This window comes from Haemaphysalis longicornis, unplaced genomic scaffold (assembly GCF_048455015.1).
Source record: "Haemaphysalis longicornis isolate Haplotype H1 unplaced genomic scaffold, Haemaphysalis longicornis Haplotype H1 scaffold_2, whole genome shotgun sequence".
Classification (NCBI taxonomy): Eukaryota; Metazoa; Arthropoda; class Arachnida; order Ixodida; family Ixodidae; genus Haemaphysalis; species Haemaphysalis longicornis.
In genome coordinates, this window is record NW_027526295.1 from 91400651 (window position 1) to 91407930 (window position 7280).

The window sequence follows — 7280 nt, forward strand, 5'->3', positions numbered from 1 at the left end:
TTAATGACATCCTCAGTTGAAATGGAATTTGTGCCCAGAACCTCAGGCCACTTAGAGTAGTAATCGACTAGTGTAACAAGAAATCGGGGGTACGACACATCTAACGGACCGACGATGTCCATTCCCAACTTTTTCCAAGGCCCTTCAGGCCATTCCACTGGCTGCAACGGAGCTACATGAGGCTTAGCAGACTTGTCTGCCAGCTGACAAACGTGACAATGCTTTACATGTTCTTCAACATTGCGATCCATTTGAGGCCACCAGTAACGTTCCCGGAGAAGTTGTTTCGTACGTACTATTCCTTGATGATTTTCATGTGCTAACTCGAGGAACGTAGGTACCAGTACACAAGGAATGACTACACGGTCATCACGCATGAGTAATCCGTCCACAACAGAAAGTTCATCCCTTACATGAAAGTAAGCAGTTAAATCACTGTGTACCTTTTTCTTATCGGGCCAACCCTTGGATACATACTCTGCTACCTTCTGCAACGTCACATCTGCCTTCGTTGCCAGCTGCACGGTTTCTTTATCGACTACTGATGTTACTAGTGACACTATCTCTTCCTCCTTAACAAGTTCTTGACCGGTCTGAATGGGTAATCTCGATAGAGCGTCAGCCACCAGATTTTCTGACCCTTTGCAGTACTCGATGTCAAAATTGTAATACAGCAAACGAGCTGACCACCGTGAAATCCTCAAAGGTCTCCGACCTGAGTCTCCTGCGGCTAACAAAGTCACTATAGCCTGATGGTCAGTTCTAAGTGTGAACCGTCTGCCCCAAAGAAAAATGTGCCACTTTTCACACGCGAACACAGAAGCCAGCGCTTCGCGCTCTCCCACAGAGTATTTTCTCTCAGTCTCGGACAAAGTTCTAGAAGCAAAGGCTACTGTTTCAAGCCTACAACCATACCGCTGCTGTAGTACCGCGCCAATTCCCACATCAGATGCGTCGGTAGTAACTACTACAGGCAAGTCAGGATTAAAGACCTTCACGACAGGAGAACAAGCGAGGTACGCTTTCAACTGATCAAAACTGCGCTGAGCATCATCAGACCAACAAAACGTCTGACCCTTCCTGAGCATGACGCGCAGTGGTTCAACTATCTCTGCATAGTTCTTTATGAACTTGGCATAGTATCCTGCAAGACCTAAAAATGATTGTAGTGACTTTATGTCCGTAGGAGCCGGAGCATGTACTGTAGCTTTTACTTTGCTTTCCAAAGGTGAGATGCCCTCATCCGAAATCTTGTGACCCAAAAAATCAAAGTTCTTTGACCGAAAACAGACATTTGTCGTTCAACTTCATGCCACTGTTTGCTATACATGTTAAGACTTCAACCAAGCTCGCGTCATGCTCAGACTGAGTCTTTCCCCACACAAGAATATCATCAAGATAGCAAACGACATTTTTGCAATTCTTCAAGATCTGAGACATCATTTTTTGAAAAACCGCAGGCGCCGACGCCAGACCAAAACACACCCTCTTAAACCTGAATAAGCCTTCATGAGTCACAAAGGTAGTTAAGTCCCTACTTCCCTCTTCCAGCAACAACTGATGATAAGCCGACGCTAAGTCGAGCTTAGAAAAACAAACAGCACCATGAAACATCTGCAACAGCTCTTCAAACATGCGGTAAAGGATACCCATCAATGATAATTGCCTTATTCGGTTCCCGGAGGTCCACACACAGCCGAATGTCACCGTTCTTTTTCCGGACGACGACGAGTGGCGAAACCCACTCCGAGGCGTCGACACGTTCAATTACATCATTGTCCTCCAGGCGTCGCAGCTCGCTGGACACTGGATCACGGAGAGCAAGAGGCAATCGTCGTAGCTTAGATGCAACTGGAGTCACACCTGGCCGCCGTTGGATCTTATGCGAGACGTCTTTGACAAGACCGAACTCGCCGTTGAAGAGATGTTCGAATCCCGAGGGCACGTTCACGGGACACTGCACTACACACACCGATGCTAGTCGACACGTAAGAGACGCACCGTCGATCTGAATACCCAATTGCTGGATGGCGTCGAGTCCCAAAAGCGATGTCCCTTTGTCTGTGACGTAGAATGTGACGGAGCAAGACCGTTGCAAGACTTGAACAGGAGCTTGGAATGAGCAGCGGATGCCGATACGCTGCTTGGAAAAATTCCACAAGTCGACGGAGGCCTTCGACAAGGCATGCTGTTTACTGAAATGACGCTTGAAATCTTCGGCAGTCATCAACGACACGGATGCTCCGGTATCGACCAAGAGTTGCATGGTCACTCCGCTGACTTCGGCTTGTACGACTAAGTCCTTTCTCGGAGGATTGTTGACGCTGACTTCCGCTTGGACGACTAAGTCCTTCCTCGAAGAAGTGCTGACTGTTAAGACGGAAGATCTCGAAGATGAGTTGATCTCCGTGGATGTTGGATGCTGTACAGGTTCCGGTGCCGGAGCGAAGCCCGTAGCTTCCTCCGAAGAAACTCGATGCACTGGTGCCGGCTTGCGACACATCGACGCGAAATGTCCCCACTGGTTACAAGAGTTGCAGCGCCGATTTCGGGCTGGACAATTTTGAAATGCTGAATTATGCCATTTATTTCCGCATCGTTCGCACAACTGAAGCTTGCCTGCAAACTTCTTCGCCTGGACTGTACCGCGAAACTCTGCAGCTGACTGCGAATGGAAACGTCCATCTTGGGGGCCACCATCTTGCCTTCCCGAACCCGGTGGAATGACGTCACGGCCTCCTCGGCTGGCCAGGCCATCTTGAATTCCTGTGCCGCCATCTTGAGCGCGCCGGCTTCCCCGGCGGCCCATGCCATCTTGAATTCCTGTGCCGCCATCTTGAGCGCGGCGGCTTCCCCGACTGTCATCTTCCGCGACGCCACGTTCTCCGCGCCGTCCTACCGCTTGTACTTGATGATGATGCGAACCGAAGGCTTGATTCGCCAACGACAAAGACTCAAAACTGCGACCAATCTCTTCAGCTTTCTCCAAAGACAACGTTTCACCATGCGCGAGCAGCTTTTCTCTAACCTGGGGGTTAGACGTTCCATGAATAATTTGATCTCGGACGCGCTCCGCGTACGTCAGACCGAACTTGCAACGTACGGCTTTCTCCTTTAGAGCGGTCACGTATTCTAAAAAACTTTCCCCCTGTAATTGACGACGACTTGTGAACTCGTGTCGTTCAACAAGCGTGTTTGTGGACGCGGCGAAGAGCCGGTCTAGCTGCTCCACGAGTTGGTCGAATTTTGAAACGGCAGAAACCGATGATGCGGTCACACTTGAGTCGGTCGCGGAGTAAGTCACGTTAGGGTTGGTCACATTAGCGTCGGTCACGTTACTGGCGGCGTCCCTCCTTGCTTCCTCCTGCTCCGTCTCGGCAAAATATTTCCGTTGCCCCTCCCTACCCAAAACACTGACGAGCGCCGACGCGCGCCGTCCGTCGCTCCACTCGCTGCCGCCAGCCGCCTCGAGATGGGCCTGAAACAATTTTTTCCAGTTATGCCACGGAATCGAAGGCGGCCCCGGCAATTCGAGGAAAATTGGCAGGTTATCGAAGAGGCCCATGCTGCCAAGCAGGAAGGAGAGAGACGCAGGAGCAGAAGCAGAAGAACGAAGTAGGGCGAGGCCTAGGCGATGGTTCGACGAGCGTCAGCACAAAAGAACGCTAGGCCTCGCGACGCCAGACGCGCCAGACAGTCACACTCGAGCGAGATCAACAACGCACTCACTTTTTCATTCTGCCGGAACCGTCGACGATGTCACTGTCGCAGCAGAAGAAACGCATCCCATCCTCGTCGCCAAAAGATGTTGTGTCGTGGGCGACGGCGAGCGGCCTCGGCGGCGACGGGAGCGAAGGCGCAGCGCGCCGGCCCACGCACAAGCCCACAAGAAAGAGTGCGACCTCGCTCGTTCCAACCCCAGACAAAGAATGATTTATTTCACAACACTCACCTGGTCATGCAAGATGAGGTCGAGGACATTTTTTCTATCAAGGGCCGTTGCTGCCTGGCTCCGCAGCAAGGCGTCGAGGACTGTCATGGTCCCGGAAATGGTCGCTCGCAGGAAATCTCGGCGAATACGAGGATCGTCCATGGCACCAGCCGATGAAGCAAGACGCTGGAGTTTCGAATACTAGGGGTCAAGTGCGGGCTTGGGCACGAGCCGAAAGGGGAGGCGGCCGAGGGCAAGGCTCCAGGATAAAACAGTACGAAGGTATCCAAGCCTCGCGTGCCTCCGAGCCGCTGCGCCGTCGAACGTGGGTCCGCTCGTGCCTCGTTTCCCAGGTTTCGGCACCAGAAAATGTGTAACGAAAGAAGACCAGCGTCTGCTTCCAATGTGGTGATCGAGTCGATAGCCCAGACAGTGCGCCCCCCGATCCTCCTCTTCCTCTTCTCCTCCTGTCGCCCCCTGCCTGCGCTTCTTTATTTCTCAACAAGGAACGCATCGTATATTTATTGAGTTTCTACACCCGGGTGAAGTGTATCTTCACCCGGGTGTACAGAGGGGTACACCAGGGTGAAGTGTATCACTAAACCGCCATCCCAGCCTACCCGCTGTTTCATTGTGCGCGTTGCATTAGCACCGCATGCCATGCTCAGTTCTATTCTCGCATGGTCCTGCCATATTTCAGAGCTGAATAAAGTGAGTATACCGAGCACTGCGGGTTGCTTCAAAACTTTGGCGTTGCGAGGTTGAGAAAAAGTATCGCGACGGATGTATCATATTTTTCTTTAATGCTGAATCAAGGTAAGAGGGTCTTTTTTATCATACTTGCAAGGTTTTTACAATCGAAACCAGCGTTAACGTATTGGAAAAATAAAACGCCGTCGAGCTACAGCTTGCCTTGGTTATCCACGTAAAAAAGGTCGAATTTGTGTACTTCGCGTTGGGTTCAACAGGTGGCGCCGCAAGCGTTAGCACACGCTACGAAAAACGCTCTGCTAAAACTATCCATGGGCGCGTCGCGACGAGCGTACGCTCCGTTTACGCCCAACAATACGCTAACGCCCGGAACGCCTAACTAAATCTGTCTATTATGTGCAACTTCGCCCGGCACCCCCTCTGCGAGTCGCAATTCGGGTCCCGCGGCTCGGGTATTCAGAGACCAGGTAGCGTGATATGGTGTAGGATAAAATCCAGCTGCGCAGCGGGCCAGAAAGCAGCAGCATGAGTAACCGCAAAACCCGATAGCAGAACAGAAGAAAGCTTCGCTATAAAGCCCATCAAGATTCATTTTTATTCTGAGAAAACGCCGGTACTCACGGATATGCGTATACAGGGTGTCAAAGCAACCGTGCACCAAGATTTGAAAAAAGGGCAATTGTGTTAGTCGAAGAAAGCCCACCGTACTGATGTTTTCAGTACGGTGGAGGAGCGGAGAGTAATGTTTGGGTTAACGCGACCTAATTATTTTATAAAATTATTTATCCAACTCCAGAAGTACTCCCCTAATCATTAAAGTTTCAATGAGGCACTTGTAGGTACCCACCATGCAGAGGCATCTAACTGCGGTATTTTCAGAGACGAACTAATGACGTACTCATTTATTCTGCCTGATAAAGAAACCCCGTGAAATGCATGACGACGCTCCCGCCCGCCTCATAAACCGGCGCCCTCAAATTAGCTCACCGAAAGCAACTGCTTCGCCTGTCACCCGCCCGAAGAGACAGCGCATCACCTTGACAATAATGGCATGCATGGAAGGAGCAGAAACAGCAAGTTTCGCGGGGTGCGTGCGGCACATAAGGCACAAACTCGGTCGCGATTTCTTCTTTCTTTCTTTTCTTTATTTCACTGTGGCTAACTCAGAGGCAGCCTGTTTGAAGGCATTGTTTTACGAGGCGGGCAGGAGCGCCTTGAAGTGGTATTGGGGGCGCTGTGAGCGGTCGCCGGGAACAGACGTGTGTCACCTCGGCTCCGCGAAAAAGACGATATTTCTTGCGGAAGAATTTGCCCCAGCTTCTTGAATTTTTGAGTACTTATTCACTTCGATCTTCGGCACCGCCCGGAGAAAGAATTTTGAAAATCCGACCATTTTTTTTCGGGAATTTATGCCCGATCTCCAACGGCCGACGTGGCTGAACGGCTAACCCTAACCGAGCGGCAACGAGGCCTAGCGACGGCTCCGGCCGCCGCGGTGGCAACCATCACTGACGCCGGCCTCGCCGGGACCGGAGGCATGCCTGCGGCGAAGACGGCGGCGGCTGCAACGCCGGAAGACAACCAAGCGGCGATGGAAGTGATTCCAGCGGACGAACTCGACGAATACGTGGACAGAGACTCTGGCCGAATGACTGTGAAAGTGCGCGGTGTGTCGACGGACGAAAATTCGTCGTCGCCGTCATCCGAAGATCATGCGGGGTGGATCGTCGCCACGCGGCGTGGAAGGAAGATTGAGAAGGATTCAACGACCGGGGATGCAACGCAAAAACAGCAGCATCGTCCTCGCTCTCCTGGTAAGCGTACGCCTGCTACGCGAGCACAGATCACGCAGAGAGTTAACTCTAAGTTAGCAAGAACAGCACGCATGCCCAATTTGCCAGCCAACGACCACAGAGTTATCGTCCGACCGCGTTGCGGTTTCGCGATGGGAAGACTAGATCTGCTCGAATTCGTGGCGGCCATGGCCACGTCAGCATGTATACCACTCGAAGCTACGCTCGAAGATACCGTATGCCCGAACTTTGGACAGAATATAATAGTCATCAGCACTCCTAGTCAGGATAGGGCTGGCAAATATGACAAAGTGAGAGAGATCACGATCCAGGGAAACAAGCACGAGATCTATGCGTACCGTGCTGCACCCGATAACACTACGAAAGGGATAATATACAACATCCCGCTTGCATATACGCAAGCCGACATCGATGCATGCCTGCTTGGAGAACGAAACCCAACGGTGCTGGCCGCACACCGCATGGGAGAGACAACAGCAGTGATCATACTTTTTGACGGGGGCAGGGTCCCACAATACGTCAAGTTTGCGAGCCTCATCGTACGCTGTAAGCTGTACAAACAACACAAGGAAGTGTGCCGTTCGTGCGGTCAGGTCGGCCACCGTAAGGACGTTTGCCCCAGGCCTGACATAAATGTCTGCTTCGCTTGTGGGCTGCATAACCCCCAAGAAGGACACGAGGCAACGTGCAAGCCGGTTTGCAAGTTATGTGGCGGCCCCCACCCGTCCGGCACGGGCAAATGCCGAAACAAGTACAAAACGCCATTTGTCGTGCGGCAGCGCAAGATGGCGGCCAAAAAGGCGGGAGAACACAGGAGCCACCAC

At 52.0% G+C, this 7280-nt stretch overlaps 1 pseudogene; it reads right to left on the bottom strand.

Annotated features, from left to right (window-relative positions):
• Window positions 1-1280: 1280 nt before the first annotated feature.
• On the bottom strand, window positions 1281-3785 carry LOC144168157 (uncharacterized; annotated as a pseudogene).
• Between the last annotated feature and the right edge of the window lie 3495 nt (window positions 3786-7280).